Source organism: Grampus griseus (assembly GCF_964374135.1).
Source record: "Grampus griseus genome assembly, chromosome: 13".
NCBI classification, from domain to species: domain Eukaryota; kingdom Metazoa; phylum Chordata; class Mammalia; order Artiodactyla; family Delphinidae; genus Grampus; species Grampus griseus.
In genome coordinates this window covers 41,455,128-41,473,578 of record NC_139007.1, presented here as the reverse complement: position 1 = coordinate 41,473,578, position 18,451 = coordinate 41,455,128, and the positions used below count along the sequence as shown (strand labels likewise).

The 18,451-nt window shown below is 44.2% G+C and overlaps 1 protein-coding gene across 3 annotated transcripts in view; it reads left to right on the top strand.

Moving 5' to 3' along the window:
* FYN (FYN proto-oncogene, Src family tyrosine kinase) overlaps positions 1 to 18,451 on the top strand; it is a 209,254-nt gene that overhangs the window by 81,167 nt on the left and 109,636 nt on the right. For 2 of the 3 annotated variants that reach the window (XM_082669301.1, XM_082669299.1), the window contains exon 3: positions 10,584 to 10,653. The gene's annotated coding sequence lies outside the window, so the exon portion shown is untranslated. Of the gene's footprint in view, positions 1 to 4,500; positions 4,782 to 10,583; positions 10,654 to 18,451 lie in introns of those variants that run through there. The other variant, XM_082669300.1, reaches the window with a different exon arrangement.

Genomic DNA, 18,451 nt, shown 5'->3' with positions numbered 1-18,451 from the left:
ATCAGGACTCCGCCCCGTGACTATGTGTATCCAAGCGGGAATCTGAAGAGCCCAGAAACGGACAAAGGCAGGAATGGTATCCTGGGAGTTATTTTCAGTATTTCAGGCTGTCGAGTGGAAACTATACATTTATCCACAGCAAGGCTTAGAGGCCAGCTGAGCTGTTGTTGCCCCCAGGGGCAGGCCCAAGCTGATGTCTTGGGGTGACTCTGAAGGGGGATGGAGCACCTAGAGGTGTCACATAGAGATCACCTTTATCCTCAGGGCTTTCCCCTCCAGAGATACTGCAGACTGTAAACCAAGGCCCCAGGAAGCTGTTTTTTAATCGACGTGAAAAATTGGGCTTGAATATCCAGATTTTCGCCTTAAAAAATCAGTCAGATAAAATTAAAAAGATTTGTTATTTTATTTTGAAACTGTTTACTTCATGCCATCCTAACATACAGTAATAAAATAACTTTGGCATGACAGTCATCTTAAGTGAATAAAAAACCCAATGAAATGAAATGGCACTTTTAAGCTTTTAGCAAAGCAAAGTTTTGAATTATCTTGCTTAAATTAGATTGCTGTGCTCTTTTGCTTTCAGTATTTACAAGAGCTCTGTTTTGTCTCTGGTTTCACTGCCTTAACCACTGAGATTATTTTTAATTGAAGTATTATTAACATTCATACAGAAAAGTACACACATTGTTAATTGCACTGAAAATGAATTTTCACCAAGTGCATACTCCCCCGTAACCAGGAGCCAGATGGAGGAAGAACGTCACCCAAGCCCCTTAGACCCCTTCCCAGTCCCAAACCAACCCCACTCCCACCAAAGGTAACCATTATACCATGGTTTCTAACATAGGTTGAATTTGTCTACTTTGAACTTTATATAAATAAAATCTCAAGGATGTATTCTTGTGTCTCTTTCAACATTACATTTGGGAAATTAACCCATGTTGTTATGAGTTGTAGTTTGTTTGTTCTCATTGCCGTGTAATGCATTGTTTATTGTAAATTTATTTATCCCTTCTATTGCACATGGGCTTTGGGGTGGGTTCCAGTTTGGGGCTATTGCAGACAGTGCTGCTAGGAACACTCCTGTACATGTCAGTGGGTGAGTACCTTTAACGTTGCTGAGGACGGATTCCTTGATGGCGAGATCCTGGGTCATGGGACGTAGGTATGTCCAGCTCTAATAGATCCTGCCAGGTCTCCACAGTGTCTTCATCAATTTACATTCTCACCAGCACTGTATGAGAGTTCCAGTTGTTCCATGTCATCACCACTTTGTGGTTTTTGTCTCTGTCATTTTGGCCTATCTGGTAGGTGTGTATTGGTAAGGCATTGTGATTTTAATTTAGTTTTCTTTGATGACTAAACTAGAGCATCTTTTATATGTTTATTGACCATTTGGATTTCCCTTTTTGTGAAATTTCTCCTCAAGTTTTTGCCCATTTTTATATTGGGTCATCTGCCTTTTCCTTATGGGTTTGTAGGAGTTCTTTGCTGGATTTATATATTGAAATTATTTTCTCCACTATGTGGCCTACCTTTTGATTCTGTTGATATCTTTTGATAAAGAATTATTAATTTTAGGGCTTCCCTGGTGGCGCAGTGGTTGAGAGTCCGCCTGCCGATGCAGGGGACACGGGTTCGTGCCCCGGTCGGGGAAGATCCCACATGCCACGGAGCGGCTGGGCCCGTGAGCCGTGGCCGCTGAGCCTGTGTGTCTGGAGCCTGTGCTCCGCAACGGGAGAGCCCACAACAGTGAAAGGCCCGCGTACCGCAAAAAAAAAAAAAAAAAGAATTAATTTTAATACAGTCCAACTTATTTTTTTCATTCATGGATAACACTTTCTTGTATTCTGTTTTTAAAAAATCTTTACCTGTCACAAGATCTGAACGTATTCTTCGTTTTCTTCTGAAAGTTTTATTATTTTACCTTTCACATTTATTTCCACCATCCATCTGGAATTGACTTTCGCATGTAAAGTAGAGATTAAGAATCATTTCTTTCATATGGATATGCAGTGTATTCATTTCCTAGGGCTACCGTAACAAGTACCACAAACTGGGTGGCCTAAAACAACAGAAATGTATCCTCTCATAGTTCTGGAGGCCAGAAGCCTGAAATCAAGGTGTGGGCAAGGTCATGTTCCCTCTGAAGGCTCCAGGGAAGAATGGTTCCTTGCCTCTTCCTAGCTTCTGGTTGTGGCTGGTAATCCTTGACATTCCTTGGCATGCAGCTGCATTGTTCTGATCTCTGCCTCTGTTGTCACATGGGCTTCTTCCCCTTGTGTTTCTCTGTGTCTAAACTTCCTTCTTCTTATAAGGACACTGGTCGTAATGGATTGAGGGCCCACCCTAATCCACTATAACCTCATTTTAACTAATTACATCTTCAGTGACCCTATTTCCAAATAATGTCACATTATGAGGTCCTGGGGGGTGTTAGGACTTCAATATATCTTTTGGGGGAACACAACCCACAATACCCAGTGAACCCAGTGCCATTTATTGAACTTCAGTGTCATCTTTGTCATAAATCAGGTGATTATCTGTGTAGGTACATTTTGGGACCTTCTTTTTTGTTCTGTTGGTCTAATTGTCTATGACACAGATACCACACTGTCTTAATTACTGTTATTTTATAATGAACCTTGGTATCTGATAGATGGGATCCTTGGATGTAGGTAAAATAGGTCCTTGGTAGAGAAAAGGTAGAGGCGTTAGTTCAGCCATGTTGCCACATGGAGAACCATGGCTGGAAGAGGTATTGAGGACACGATGCAGATAATGGATGGGATAGGGGTCTAGATCTGAGGTTTTCAGTGTTGAGAACGTTAGGCTTCCCCAGAAGTGCCAGGTGGGCCAGGAGGATGGCCAAGGTGGTGGTGTTTTGAGTCCTTTCCTCCCTGAACCAGAGCTGTTCTGTTCCACTTTTATCTAGTATGTTGGAGTGTAGCATAAACATTAGAAATACACATGCACTCACATCTACGTGTGAATACACAAGATTTTTATACTAAAAAATAGCTTAAAGACTACCAGACTAGATATTCTTTAACATTCCATTCAGCCCCAGGATTCTGGGATTTTAACATTGTAGCCAGCCCACACTCCAGTGCCTCTGCACACATTGTTATTAACCTTGATCTTGGCAGCATTGTGATACTGTGTGCATATCCGAGGCCTTCCCAGGAGCTACTGCAGAATGTCTGTTTGGAGGGTCTTGAGCGTGGTAATCAGGTTGGAAGAGAGCTCGGGGACTTGTCCAGCTGCATCATAGCAAAGCAGCATTTTTATTCAGACTCTGGATTGCAAATCACTAGAAACAGCTTCATTTACAAGGAAAATCAGAAATAATTCAAGTACACCACAAAACAGAGTTTCTATTTTATCTTTACCTGATACCTAAGAGATGTGATCACCTGATAGAAACTCACTGCCAGGAAGAAAAGAAAGACATGCTTATTATAAATATATACTTCATTTTCATAAGTTTTATAGAACAGAATCTTTTTCCTCCTGACAGTCAACTAATTATTCCAATGGCATTTACTTCGTTTATGTCTTTCCCAAATAAACCCTCAGCCTAGAGGTTTAAACATAGCAATCATCGTCATTATCATAAATAATAATTATGTAATTATTAATATATTGCATATTAATGACGTATAATAAATTGTTATTTGAAGGAGGAGGAGAAGAAATTATATCACTACTACCCTTCCTGCTTGGGGTTGATGGAGACTGTGGGGAGCCCTAGAGCCCCATCCATCCCCTCCGACCACCCCTTTGCATGACTCAGCCCAACCACCATGCCAGTGAGCCCAAAATAAATACCTCAGAGCCGCCTCTTGGGCAGCTGAAGATAAGCTCATTTGCTGGTTTGGGCGTGCCTTGCTCCACCGTGAGCCTGAGTCCCCCTCATCCTGGCGATGGCTGAGAGAGGAGCAGTCAGCCCTTTCTAGTCCGACCTTCCTGCCCTCTCGTCCTGTGGTCAGTAACCCCTTTGTGCTGGCCGAGTGCTCTCCATGCTCATCTCTTGGTCTGCCCATCACTCTTCTCCTCTTTCCTTGCACTCTTTACTCCCGCTCCAGCAAATAAGAGAACAAACAACAACCACAGCCTTGCTTGAGTATCCCCAACTTGTGGTGGTGAAGCCAGAAGGACCAGGGCCCCTGTAGGCAGGGAAAGCAGATGGGCCAGTGATGCCTTCTTGGAGCGCCCCTCTTCCTCCCCCACGAGGGGTGAAGGCCACAGTCAGTCCTAAAGCAGGCTCGGTTTCCTAGGGAACTCTGTTTTCTGCTTCCCATCCTCCTCCCCTTGCGAATGGGCTTTGTTTGCACACTTGCTTGTTTGATGTGTTATCGCGCCATTTGGAACTCTTTAGTTTTGCAGACAATTGACTTTGGACTTGCAGGGGACGCTGTCACATGCCCAGCTTGCACCACACGCTGCACAGGACAGGACAGCCGTAGCCACCGTAGGAGAGCTATGTAAGGGAGGGGAAGTCACCCTCCCTAGCCCCTGCCCCTCATTCCTTGCTTTTGAAATTAAGACAGCAGGGACTCACACAGCTGTTCCTTAATGGGTAGGCCCTGCAAGTGTGCTGGCTTTATCATCAGCCTGCACCGGCTGGAGGAAGACTTGGAAGCCCCATTACAGAACATAGGTCACAGAGGTGAACTGAAAAGGACAAAGCCCTCTGACTCAACAAAATGACGAGAAGTGACTCCTCTGTGCGAAGCAGTGGGCCGGGCAGTGTGACAGCGGTTCAGAGATTTAGGGTAAGTGCCTGCCCTCAAGGATCTGGCTCTTTCCTGTGAAGCAGACAGTGTGGTAAGGTCTATAGTAGACGTGTAAATGGTGAGATGAATTCCAGTGGAGGAAATCGGACAAGAAATTCAGGGAGGGATTCATATTCGACTTGGGCTCGAGGGGCAGGTTGGGTCGCCATTCTTGCAGGTGGAGGTAAGGGTGCATGAGAGGAAAGAACAGGGCAGGTGAAGGCCAGGAGGAGGGACAGGTGCTGGAAACAGCAAATGCTTTCAGAAGGCTGGGTGTGAGGGAGGAAAAAGAAATGGGAGATAAGGCCAAGGTGGGTTTGGAATGGAGGTGGGTGGCTTTGAGCGCAAAGCTGAAGAGTGTGAGTGTGTGTTAAGTCATTGGTTTTTCTAGCCGTGTCACCACCCTGAGGTTCCTTGGGGGTGGCTCATAGGCACTGCAGGAGCAAAGGTCCAGAGCAGCTCCTTCCTTGCCCATGTTATATACTGGGGTATTGTCTTTCTTTTAAGAGGGTTCCCATTGGCCTGTGCCAGAGACCCATTCTCACTTATCTAGTCTCCATCAGTCTGCAAGTACTTACTGAGAGCCCTGTATGCCTAGCCCTGTACTCAGTTCTGCTGAAAGACGGTGGAAGATTTTGACCCAGTGGCATGGTAGTAAGAGCCACTGGGTCAGCAGCCTGAATTATAATTCCGTCTCTGCCACTCACTCATCATAAATCCTTAGGCAAGTCTCCTGGCCTCGCTGGGACCAGTTTCTCACCTGTGAAGTGCAGGGCTGGGCTGGTAAGTTGTTCCCAGCCGAGACATTTTAGGACCAACATGATCAGTACTATAATCTAGAGTTTTCCTGTGTGTGGACAGAGTAGGAAAGGGAGAGACCAGAGGCAAAGAGGCCACTTAAGAGTGATGGCAAGAATTCCTGTGAGATGTCTTAAGAGTCTGAGTGAGGCCTTTTACTTATTCATTCAACAAACATAATACTCAGTGCCAGCCACTGAGCATTGGGAATATAGCAGTGACCAAAACAAAGTCCCTGTCCTCAGGGTACTTTCTGTCTAGAGAGCAACAGTGGGACTGGAAACAAGGGTGATCGATCAAGAGATGTAGTTTGAAACTCATGACAAGGGTGATAGTTGGAGCTGTGGACGTATATGAGGTACCAGGGAAGAGAAAGCAAAAAGGTTTGGAGGGAAAGAGAGACCTGAGGTGATGGAACCTCAGGAACATTCTGTGGAAAACCAACTAATGTTTACTCCATAATAGAAGATACATTCTGTATCAAGCCAACGCAACACACCCATCCCCCCAAAATATCCCATTGTTGAGAAGCTATGACACCAAAGAGAGAATGTCCATTTAGACACCCAGTTCTCCTTGACTATTGACTACATCACTCCTGTATATGAAGCAAAATTACATCAGAGCCATATATGGTTTTATATAATAGCAGGTCTATTTGGTTTACTCAGAAAGGTCTTTAATAAGTTAACAGTGATACGTAAAAGTGGTATGGGTGGCTGCCTAAGCTGTTAGTCCCTCAAATCTTTTCCCAAACCAGCTTGCTCCCTCTCACTTCCTCTCGCTCCCTCTCGTTCCCTCCCACCACCCCTCCTTCTCCCAAAGTTATTGCAGTGGATCCAGAAGCAGATTCTGAGAGCCTCAAGCTTTTCCTTATTTACCCTTCAGTAATTACATATCACAGGTTGTTTTCCCTATTAGAGTCTGGGGCTTAGCAATTAGTCTCCCATTGTTTTTGCAGGAAATGACATCCATGTGACTTCTGCGGAAGCAACTGTTGACCACTCTGGTTAAAATAATTTGGAAAACGTTCAGCACTTCCTCTGGTTGATCATTTAGACTGGCTGATTTAGAAAGCTTTTGGAAATGTGCAAAGCAAATAACGGTTGTCAGAACCGGAAATACTACTGGGTCAGTTCCTGAACAAAATAGGCCTCTCAACTGTTGCTCTGGTCTCTTGATGCACTGACTTGTCTGGACCCTTCACTGTGTGGCTGACTGGTGCCTCGGCATTCTGTTCCTTTTATAATGCTTTATTAGGGACTGATTAGGCAGGATGCTTTCCAGCTGCAGACAATTGACAACCCAACTTAAGGAGGCCTGTACAATAAGAAACTTATTGGAAGTCTAGTAGCTCTGCAGACTTCAGGGTTGACTGAATGCAAACACCCCTACTCTCCTTCCCTGTGTTTTTTCTGTCTTTGCCCTCCTCTGTGGGTCAGCTTTATGCTTCAGTTGGAGCAAGATAGCTACGGAAGTCCTAGGCATCACATCCTACACAACATTCAGAAGGAGGGAATTTCTCCCAGAAGAATGAGGAGAAGCTCCCAGCAAAACGTTCTGCACATCGTGTTGGCCTGAAGAAGGTCACATGCCTATTCTTGAATCAGTCACTTGCACGAGGAACAGGTTTCCCATGATCAGTGTGTCTCAAACTTCAGCATGCTCACAGATCACCTGGGATCTTGTGAAACAGCTTCTGATTCAGTAGGTTTGGGGTGAGGCCTCAGAGCTGACATTTCTCAGAAGCTCCCACGTGATGCTGATGTCGCTGCTGGGCACCCTGCAAAGCCTTAGACCATTCAGGCCCCCACGCCCCCACCTGGGAGTGCTGTCACCTTTTCTCAGGCACTGTGGCTGAAGGAACATGGGGCATCTGTTAGGAAGAAGGAAGAGGGAATGGCCCCATGCAGATGAAAACTGTAGTAGAGATGCTCGTATCCAGTGCATAATGAGAATATTACCTTTAAACAGGAGCCACACGACGTCTATGACATGCATTAGAAGCAACAGTAACATGCTAAGTGCTGTGGGAGCGCCTATAAGCATCTTATATGTACTCGTGAGGATGTGTACGCTGCAGTTTTTGAAACAGAAGATTAAACAGTCATACTGCTCTCTTCATTATCATTCAGCTATTTTAATTTAATACCATATACCTAGTGTGACTCAAAAGGAACAAATTCAAATGAAATAGATTTAAATGTCCCTAAGTATAAAAAGAGTGTGCCAAGTCCAGCCATTGTCCTCTGAGTAGCTATCTCATCCGTCTTAGTTACTAGGGAGGGAGGGTACACCCCGACATGTCCTGCGAGTCACTTGACATGATGTCGGGCATGAAAAATGTTGCTTGCCAGTGTTGAATTTCTGCCGAAGCAAATGGTCACAGTGCCCTAATGCGTGGTTTTCAGTGGAGAAAATCATTATGCTCTCTTCATTGAAAAGGAAGAACTATTCTGTTATTTTTCTTGTGTTTTTTTCTTGGCAAAAGACACACAGGAGTTCTGAGCTGCAGCAGTTTTGGAAAAAAGGCTGATAAGACCAAAGGACCAGTGTCCATCATGAGGCTGCTCCATCACAGACTCAGTGGGGCCCGGAGTGGAACATGCCACGAGGCGTTGACTAAACCCTTCTGGGATGGCCCCCTTGGAGGGGTTACCATCTCCAACCTCATATGCAAAGACATCATTCAGGAGGGGAGGTGGAATTTCACTGCTCCATCGACTTGCCTACCCTGGAACCACAGCTTCACATCTGTGAGACCTGTGGGAAGGCAAAGCAACTCTTACTAACTGGCCTCACCTATGTGGATCACCAAAGCACCCGTACTTAGGGGAATCACTGGCTATTCCTTGTCTTTGCAAAGGCCCTGACACTTTGAGAGATTCTCAGCTCCTCTGGACTAGCTGGGGAAAGCTGCTAGGCTCGAAGTTCCACTAAGGCAGGAATTGTGCTCATGTCACACAGATGCCCCATGTATGGGCGGAATGATTGAACAGTCAGTCTGTTCCAGGGAGATCTGTCGGTCAGCCACGCCGACCAAGCATTCACTCTCTAAGGAGAAATAAAAAGAGGGGAACATTTTGTTGCCTAAATTCAGAATTTTATACTCTAAATATACAATGTTTAGGCATCTCATCTGCATATTTACAGCCTCATAGGCTGCCAGACAGAGGTGAAATGATATTAATATTAGCTGAGCCTGTGTTCTGCAAGCAAGACTGCACTGTTATTCACTGATTGGTTCAAACAGTGCTGGCTGAATGTCTTCCTGCTGTGAGCTACGAGGCAGGGCATTCTTCACCGCCTTGAGAGGAATAAAAAATGGGGAAAAAATAGGGCCTTCCCTTACAACTTAGAAGACTTACAACTTAAAAAGTAGAATATAATCAGTACATTTAAAGTATCTATATCAAATAAAATATAATTTTTAAAAAGAGAAAAGCAAAGAGGGGTAAGATAATACCAAATTGAGAAAGTCCAGGTAGAAAGGGCTCAAGAAGATGATGAGAGTTACTCTAGGCCTTAAAGTGGGGCTCGTGACCTGGAGTCCATGGATGGAATCCTGGGGGAGGGAGTGTCTGTGAACTTGGATGGAGGAAAATTATCTATTTTCACTAACCCTTAATTGAAACCTAACATTTCATTCTGTTATGACAGTAGTATTAGCTATTTGTCACCAATAGTAATTCTAGGTATTTTCATATTACATTATAGTTACAGATACCCTGAAGTATCATTTATGCCCAACATTACTTCAAAACTACAGTAGTAATTAGAATTTTCCTGGAAATTATTTAAATATTAAGAGAAGCACATCATAATTTTGTTATATATTTTGATAACTGAATATCAGTATACTTCTTTTGAGTCCTGTGCATTTCATTTGTTAACTTCAAGAATTTAAAAACATTATTCTGAAAAACATGTCTCTAGACTGTTATGGACCAAAAAGGTAAAGAGCCCCGGGCTTGGAAAATGGTGAGGCCACCTACTGGCACTTAAGGGACAGAAGACACTCAGAGAAGGGTCTGGAATGCCCACAGGCTGAGGCAGGACTGGTGGCTGCATTCTGCAGCATCTGATGGGAAGATGTGGGGACAGAGCTAAAGCGAGTGGGAGGCCCAGGCTGATATATTGATAATTTCACAGGTAAACTTGTAGGTGGTGGGAAGCAGTAGAGGTGTTTCCGCTGAGGCTTTAAGTTGTGTTTAGGAAGAAGCAGGATTGGAAGAGAAGGAGCTGGAGGCCAGGAGATGGGTTTCTGCAGGGAGTGTAAAGATGAGAATGGAGAGAGGCGGTGAGTGCCAGAGTTGCCATGGGACGCGAAGGTCAGGCTCAGGCCAGGATTTGCAGGGCAGGTGAGCAAGGCCGGCTTAGGCTTCAGGCCTGCATGATCCAGAGGAGGATAATAGCTCCTCACCTTCCCCGAGTGATAACTGTGCCAGATGCTGTTTTAAGCCTTTCAATGTCATTTACATGTCACTAAATTTATATTACTTAATGCTCATAACAACCCTGTGAGGTTAGTACAGTAATTCCTATTTTTCAGATAATAAAATGAAATCTAGAAAACAGAAGTGAGGGCCTCGCAGCCAGCAGGGGAGAATGGAGTGTATTGCTGAAAGAAAGAGGAAAGAGGAATTAGTTTGGGGGGTGGGGGGGAAAGGTTATGGGTTCAGCTTTAGATATCTTTGCATTGTTCTCATATCTTCAATTATTTTAAAAGGCTAAAAATTCAAATAAAGTATTTATAAGCACAGTTTCTGGTTTATTTCATTGTCCAGATTGTTATTTGTTTGTTACTAGTGAGCGCTGAGTCAATTTGTAAATTGGTTTCATCTTTCCTGTGAAAAACAAAGAGGAATCTGGCAGTAAGAGTGTGGTACATTGATGGGTGCCCAAAACAAGGAAGATGTTGTGGTTTCCAGAAGGGAAACACAATATATATTAAATTACTTCTGCCTAATGATGCATGTTTCCTTTTGTTGTGGTATTTTTCAGGACCAGTCCAGCAGCTGTATTAGAAGACATGTGGTATATATAAAGTTTGTGATCGTTGGGGGAAATTTTGGTAAGTGTCGCTGCATTTATTTCTGATACCTTGTGAAGTAAATGGTGCTCATAAAGGGAAACCATGGCCTTGTTCTGTGCATCTCTTAAACCTGTACTACACTTGACAAAATGGATTTTATAACTAAGTGTGACGTTCAGTTGGTGTTTTCTGACAGTATGACATTTTTTTTTTGTCATTGCTGATGTTATTAAGCAATATGGGGTTTTCTAAGATATAATAATAAGTCTAGATTTTAGGAAACCTTCCAGATACAGGATAAAGAATACCCTGGACCATTTAGCTTATGTTCTTAGCCACCCGTGGAATGTGAGAGTAATAAACTTGCAAACCAAAAGAATAAAAAAATGTTTTTAAGTTTCCAAAGCAGAGAGATCCTTCTGGTCTATATGTTGAAATGAGAGAGAAACAGGCAGTTAGCTGCTTGGGGAATGATGGGACATGAAAGGGAGTTAAGAATCCAGCATGCCTGGGACCCAGCCCACCAACCAACATAACAGCGGCCTGAGACCAGGAACATTAAATTTAGCAAACACCCAGAAGACCTTGCTAGCAGTAGTCAAAAAGGACAGGAGACTTGGGTTAAAACTCAAGTTCTGCACTTACCGGTTGTTATATAACCTCTCTGAGCCTCAACCTCCTTGTCTGTAAAATGAGGCTTATAATGTTACCTACCTCAGAGCGTTGTTGTGAGAGTAAAACAAACTAGGTAGTGCTGGGGCACCGTGAGTGCTCAATAAAGCAGTTATTCTTCTTTTTAAATTTTATTTTATTGAAGTATAGTTGATTTATATTTTAAATATAAAATACATTCAATATTTTATTGAAGTATAGTTGTGTTTATTTCTGCTGTACAACAAAGTGATTCATATATATATATATATATACATATTCTTTTCCATTACAGTTTATCACAGGATATTGAATACAGTTCCCTGTGCTCTACAGTAGGACCTTGTTGTTGATCCAGTCTATATATACTGGTTTGCATCTGCTCACCCAGTCTCCCAATCCATCCCTCCCCCTTGGCAACCACAAGTCTGTTCTCTATGTCTGTGAAAAGCAGTTATTCTTGACAACAGAACACCCTTTGGAAACTGGACATTTGCCATTGAGGTCAGGCCAGCAAAAGGTGTGAGAGTATCTTCCAGCAGGAGGGCCGCTGGGAAGGGGTTGGTCACACCCCACTTGCTATCACAGGGGGCATCACAGCTGGTCGCCACAGTCCCTCCTGCAGCGTCCACTGCATAGCAATGTCCCCGAGACCTTTGCCATCTTCTCTAACCCTCTCAACCCATTCTTAAGCCAGCTTAGCTAATTTAACTTCCCTTCCTGCCATCTTTGCAGCCAGGTGCAATCACGTTGTTTGAGCTTTGTTCGGTTTTGGAGTCAAAGTTATTTTGAACCAAAATAACGAGAAGAGAAAGAAGGGTCGGGAGGAGATGGTACCCTTGGTTTAGGCTTCAATTACCACGTTGAGGCTTTCATTTCAAAACCTTTCTTTGGAGTGTTTGTCTATGCTTATTACGCAGTCTTCACAGAGATCCAGTTATTGGAAGGAAATTTTTGAGCTTTGACCAAAAGAATTTGGCTTTGGGGTGGAGCCTTTACCTGTGGTTGGAGAGAATCAACCATGTCGGCTGATGGTTAAGATCGGGTGTCTGGAGGTGACAACCCTCCAGTTGCAGGGGATCAAAGAGATGGACACGGCCTCAGGGGTTGTCTGGCCCAATCTCCCACTAAACAAAAAAGGCTTTTCTCCAGAATTCTTGACAGAGGGGAATTCACATTCTCTCAAAGGTGGGGTTTGCTACTGCACAGAGGAGCTTTCTCCAATTAAAAAGCAATTCAGGGCACAGGGAAATTTAAGGGGGTGAGAAAATTGTTCTAGATCTTGATTGTAGTGGTATTTATACAACTGTAGGTTTTGTGAAAACTCACAGGACTATACAATAGAAAAGGAGAATTTTGCTGTAGTTAATTAAACCTTAATTTTTTTAATGGGAAAAAAACGAGCAATTAGATACCTGGACATTAGGTCACATTGTTAAAGAGGGAAGGAGAGAGTAGGAGGGAGGAAAGAAAAGCAATCTAGTCCTTCTGTTGAGCTACAATATGTGGTCAAGGGAGCAAGGACTTGGTCTTCTTACTTCCTGTCATTTCAGTGTCTGGACAGTGACTGCCACCTAGAAAGCCTGTGATAAGTATTTATTGAATTGCTGACTTTCCTGAGTCACTCTGTAAGCAGATAGAGACAAGTGCACTCACTTCTCCACACACCAGCCCACCAGATGTTTGAAGATGCTCTCCTTCCTCGTTCTTCTTCTCTGGGCTGAACTTACCATCTCCGTTCTTTGACTCTTTGTCTCCTGATGTTATATTCCTTTCCCTCCCCACCCGGCGCCTCTTCTTGAGGAAGCATAGGCTTTACCACTCCCTACACGAATGGCCCAGTGCTAGAAACGCAGCCCCCGAGGGGGTCTGGCCCAGGAGGCGTACGATGGGTGCTCGCTTCTGTAGATGGTGTTAATAGACACCAACCCTTATCCCCTTCCATACTGAGAGCCTGGTAACTGGATCGTGAAGGATTTCTTACCAGTAGTCTTCTAAGAATGGAGCTCCTAAAAGTAGGGAGGTTAGCAGTCCAAGAGATCGGGTGGCAGCAAATCCGTCCTCATAAATGTCTTAACTGAAATGAGGCCAGGCCCTGCCACCACTAGTTTGAAACAGCAGTGGTGCTGTTTATAAATCTTTCGGGGTAGTACTGTATTACACATCCTGATTCTTCACTGTGAGTCATAGGAAGTTAGAAATTCTGAAAATTAAACTTGTAGGTGCCTTGAAAAATCTAGATTTTTTTTTCCTGGCCATGCCAGCGAGAGATATATAAATAGATAGAGAGAGAGAGCAGTAGTTCTCAACCTGGGTTGTTTTTGTCCTCGCAGAGGACATTTGGCAATGTCTGAAGAAATTTTTGGTTGCCACATGGGACGGAGGGAGGGTGTGTGCTACTGGCATCTAGTGGGTGGAAGCTAGAGATACTGCTAAAGACCCTAAAATGCACAGGACACCCGTCTCCACACACACACAGAAATGATCCAGCCCAAGGTGTCAATAGTGCTGAGGCTGTGAAACCGATATGGAAATAATAATAATAATTAAAAAATCAATGTCTAAAGTACTCATTATTTTGAAGGTTTAAAATTTTTAATATTTTGACATTTAATTAAATGTAAATATATAACTAGAAAACATAAAGAAGTTTGTTCAGAGAATCACAGAGCTGAAAGGGCCCCTACATTACCACTGATTCCAAGCAAGATCTGATCTAAATGAATTCAGACAGATGGGTGTCTGCAGACTTATAGTGAGGACTGTCAACTAAAGCTAGAAGCAAGACTCACACAACTTGATCCCAGCATTCACACAAAAGACATTGTCTCGTATTTTAAATTTCAGCCCCAGCTTCTTCAGATGTGTTTGTCTTCAGATGACCTCTGAGATGAAACGGTATTTCAGTCTGGGCTAGTCCATCCTTTTGAATCAAGGGTGTGATGAAAATGTGCTTAGGGAGGAGAGAGATCTCATTACAGATGATTGAGATTGGGTATTTTGGTACACAGGACTGTTTATTTCCATCAATTTTCTAGTGACACTGCAATCTGGTTTAACCGGGAGCTGTTGAGAGCTTGTGTAGCCCAATATGGCCACATTTGCTGAAGCAGGGAGATTGAAGCAACATATGTCAAGTTGTGATATAGGACAATCCACTTGAAAAGATTTTAATTATAGGGCCTATTTCGGGAGGGTAACTGTGCTTTTTGTGAGGTATATTTTGGGATCCACTAACCCAGCTTCAAGGCCAGTAATATCTTCCCAGAAAGGGTGTGATTGTGTGCTTGTGGACATAAATATTTTCTTACCAAAAGCTTTGGTATTTGGTATTTTCCTTTGACTTTACTCCCCTTCATTTTTCTTTTTCTGATAATCTTTCCTCTTGCAAAAAGGCTATGAAAATGAGTTCTGAAAGCTGGAAGAAGAGAAGCATAAAAGATCTCATTTAGATGGCCGAGCCCGGAGATTCAGGGACGTTACATGATCAGTCTGCTGTTTTTAGGACGGATAGAATCTGGAGCAATGTGCCAAAGGTAATAGTAAGCAGAGTCGAGGGAAACTATAAAAACACCATGTTGGGGCAGCGTTTCTTAACGTAAAGATCTGTAGCAAAACTACACGTTTATAGCTGCTGGTTTCCAGCACCCCCTCGCCAGCCCATGGGTAATTCCCCTGAGCTAGTTTCAGCGCTCTTCGCCTAATGACCTGGAGTGCGTATCTGCTTTCGCTTTTGTTCTTCAAGGTTTGTGCCTGTGCCCTTCTCTGCCTCTGGTGCGTCAGGTGGATCCCTGGGGGAGTGGGGAGCGGGGGCTTCCTGCCTAGCCCTCCAGGCGGCTCCCACACACTAACCTATGTGAACCGAGGCTCCATTCTCCCCTTGGTCAGGGCATACAGGTCGCATGCAGCCTCCCTGCCCAGCCTCTCAGATTCCCTTCCGTGAAAGCCACTGAAAGCTGTAAAGAACAGAGCAGTACGACACGTTGAAAGTCAGCTCTGTGCATGCTGGCCCTGCTCGGGCGTGCGTAAGAACAGAAGCACCACATTCTATAGCCTTGTGCTCTTGGTCTTTGAAGTAATTCGCACAATCATTTATCTCTTGCTCATGAAGAGCAGTGTTCTTCTCTTTCCAGGTTAGTTTTGGTGCCATCCTAAACCAGGTTCTTTGAAGCTGCTTTGAGGCTGCCCTCCTGCTTGTCTGCTCCAAGAGCCCACGTACTTAGAATTCACTCTCAAATGCACACTGTTGTGTGGTTTTTCCCCGCAGCAACACGTAAACCAGAATTTCCCGCTTGTGGAAGGGAAATGTTTTCAGAATAAGTAGCTGTCGTGTATTTTAGTACATGACTGGAGAGCTGGCCCTGTGTAATACCTCCCACCTGCCATCCAGGTGGTGGGACCCACCGACCCCCCCAGCCCTGCCCATAACTGACAGGCTGCCCATGTGAATGCATGTTATGATACCATTTGTATAACCAGCTTAGGTTCGTAAGAAGCTGCTGCACACTTGCCCCTCCCAAGCCACCTCTTAGGTGGTGGAGCAGGTGTTATGCTCCGAGACTCAGAGAGTTTAGCCTGTGTCTCAGGCAGGGGGCGTTTGGGAGTGTGGGCATGTTTGTTGTCCTGCCCTCAAAGAGTAAGTCACTGTTGGCATGTTGGAGACGGGGTGGGGCAGGGATGGTAAATGTCCTGCCGTGTCTGGGACAGCCCTGCCCGGTGAAGAACTGTCCCTGGCACGGCATTCATCGCACTTTTACTCAGAAGCACTGCTCTGAGGTTGCATGGCTGCTATGCAACAGAGCCGGGCTCATACCCACTCCCTCTGAATCCAGGATCTTTATGTCCCTCTCCACATTAAAGGCATCACAGAAAATCCCCACTTCTTTGGGAGTGCTCACTGAAGTACAATTGAACTCAGAATGGCTGTTCCTCAGATTGTGCCATTACTGCTGTACACACCAGAGCTCAGGTGTGGCACACTCCAGGGGAAACAGCCTCTCTGAGACCTCAGTGGCCCAGCCCACCAGCACCCTGTTCCTGCCGTTCCTCTATCAACGCCCAGTGCAGGTGGAGACAGAGAGTGCTATCTTTGGAAGAGATCAAAGAGGATGCTCCACCCAAAGCCTTTGATCCAATCTTACTGGCTTACAAACCATCCAGAGGGGCAATTAGGTATCAATCTCAGGAGTTTTTGATAAGATATCTTAGGCTTCATATCTACCTGGTACACTTCTACAGCCTGTTGGAGCTTTGTTTAAAGTTTGGTTTTGATGTCAGCCAACAAAGAAGCCAGACAGTGGCTACATCAGTTTGAATGAGCATACATGAAATTTATTAAAGTGGTAAAAATAAAACCATGTTGAATGAAAAGGCACACAGTGAAGCTGACCTGAATATAAAGGTTGAAGGGATTATGAAAAGGGGAGGAAGCGACAGTATCTGATCTTTTCTCTTTTTTTCTTTTCTGTTTTTTTTTTCCCCCTTTTTCCTTTTCCAGTTTCTATCTCAATTTTTTACTTTGAAAATTTTCAAACCTACTGGTTTGAGAGAATGATAAGACAAATACCAATTGTTCTAAATTTGCCACATTTGCCTTTTTTATTCCCTCTTCCAGTTACATATACGTAACATATATGTAATATACAATATATATTATATATAGTATACATTATAGAAATTTTTGCTACACCATTTGGAAGTTGCAAACACCTGGACACTTTAAATAGTTCACCATGTATATTCTAAATCTAAGGGCTTTCTTCTATGTAACTACAATACTATTAGCTAGTAAGAAATTTAACAATAATTCCATAATATTACCTAATATCCAGTCCATATTCAAACTTTCCCAGTTGTCCCTGTGTGGTTGTGGTATAAAATGACTTACCTTCTGGGCTTGTCTGTTTCTTCACAGTGTTTTTTAACTTGCTCCCCACTTCCTAAAAATTGTTAGATCTATAGGCTTGTGATTAGATGCAGGTTAAGCCTCTTTCGTTAAGAATACTTCATAGGTAGTATTGCATGCTTGATATTACATCACATTGGCAGGCAGATGATGTCACCTTGTCCCACCATCCACAGTGCTAAGTTTGATCTCACAGATCAGGTGGTAACCAGACCTCACCAGTGTCCAGATACACTTTGAGTCAGTAAGGCATCTATGGGCTGGTACCTGGGTCCTTCGTCAACATGCTGTCCCCCACCCACCTTCAGTCCAGTGCTTTGAGTATCGATGAATAATCCTCACCTACAGCAGTTATTACACTGGGATAGTGTCTGATATTTTTCACACTTTGCTTTCACTCCCTCAGTTCTTATAGTGAATGATCTAGGGCTTCGTATTTTTCAGTGATGATTTTTAAGCCACTTCCTTGGTAGTCAGCTGTCTTTTGCTGTGATAATAGATTATGCTAAACATTTTTTTTTTTTTTTGCGGTACGCGGGCCTCTCACTGTTGTGGCCTCTCCCGTTGTGGAGCACAGGCTCCGGACGCGCAGGCTCAGCGGCCATGCCGCTCCACGGCATGTGGTATCCTCCTGGACCAGGGCACGAACCCGTGTCCCCTCCATCAGCAGGCGGACTCTCAACCACTGCGCCACCAGGGAAGCCCCTATGCTAAACATTTTTATTTCTCACCTTCAGAATAAGAAGGAGTAACTTTAGCAGAGCATTTACTACATACCAGGACCACACTGACTCCTTACCTATGGAACTCCTTTCACTTTCTTCTCTCACAACAGCTCAGAGTAGCAAGCGAAGTGACTTGCTCTGGGTCACCCAGCTCCCACTGTGGAGCCAACATCAAGCAGATCTGTCAGGCTTAGAGCCAGGGTTTTCCACCCATCCGTGTTCCCTCCGACCTCCAACCCTGACTGTTTCACCCACCCTACAGTTCTTGCCTTAGATGAATGCCTGCCTGCCTGGTGGGTCCATAAACAGGGAAAGTCAGTGAGGGCAGGGCTGTGCAGCTGGAGAAACACAAGCCATCCACACCTAAAAGGGGCAGGTGCTCCTGGGTCTCTGACAGATGTGGGCCCAGCACCACCAGAGATCTCGATCTGTGTGTTAACCATTCCAACTTTTTAATGTTGGCAGCTAATTAATATATTCTGATACTTTTCAGCCAAGTTGCCAATTTTCAGCACCAGCACCGCTGCCGACTGAGGCTGCCTTGAGTCAGTCATGG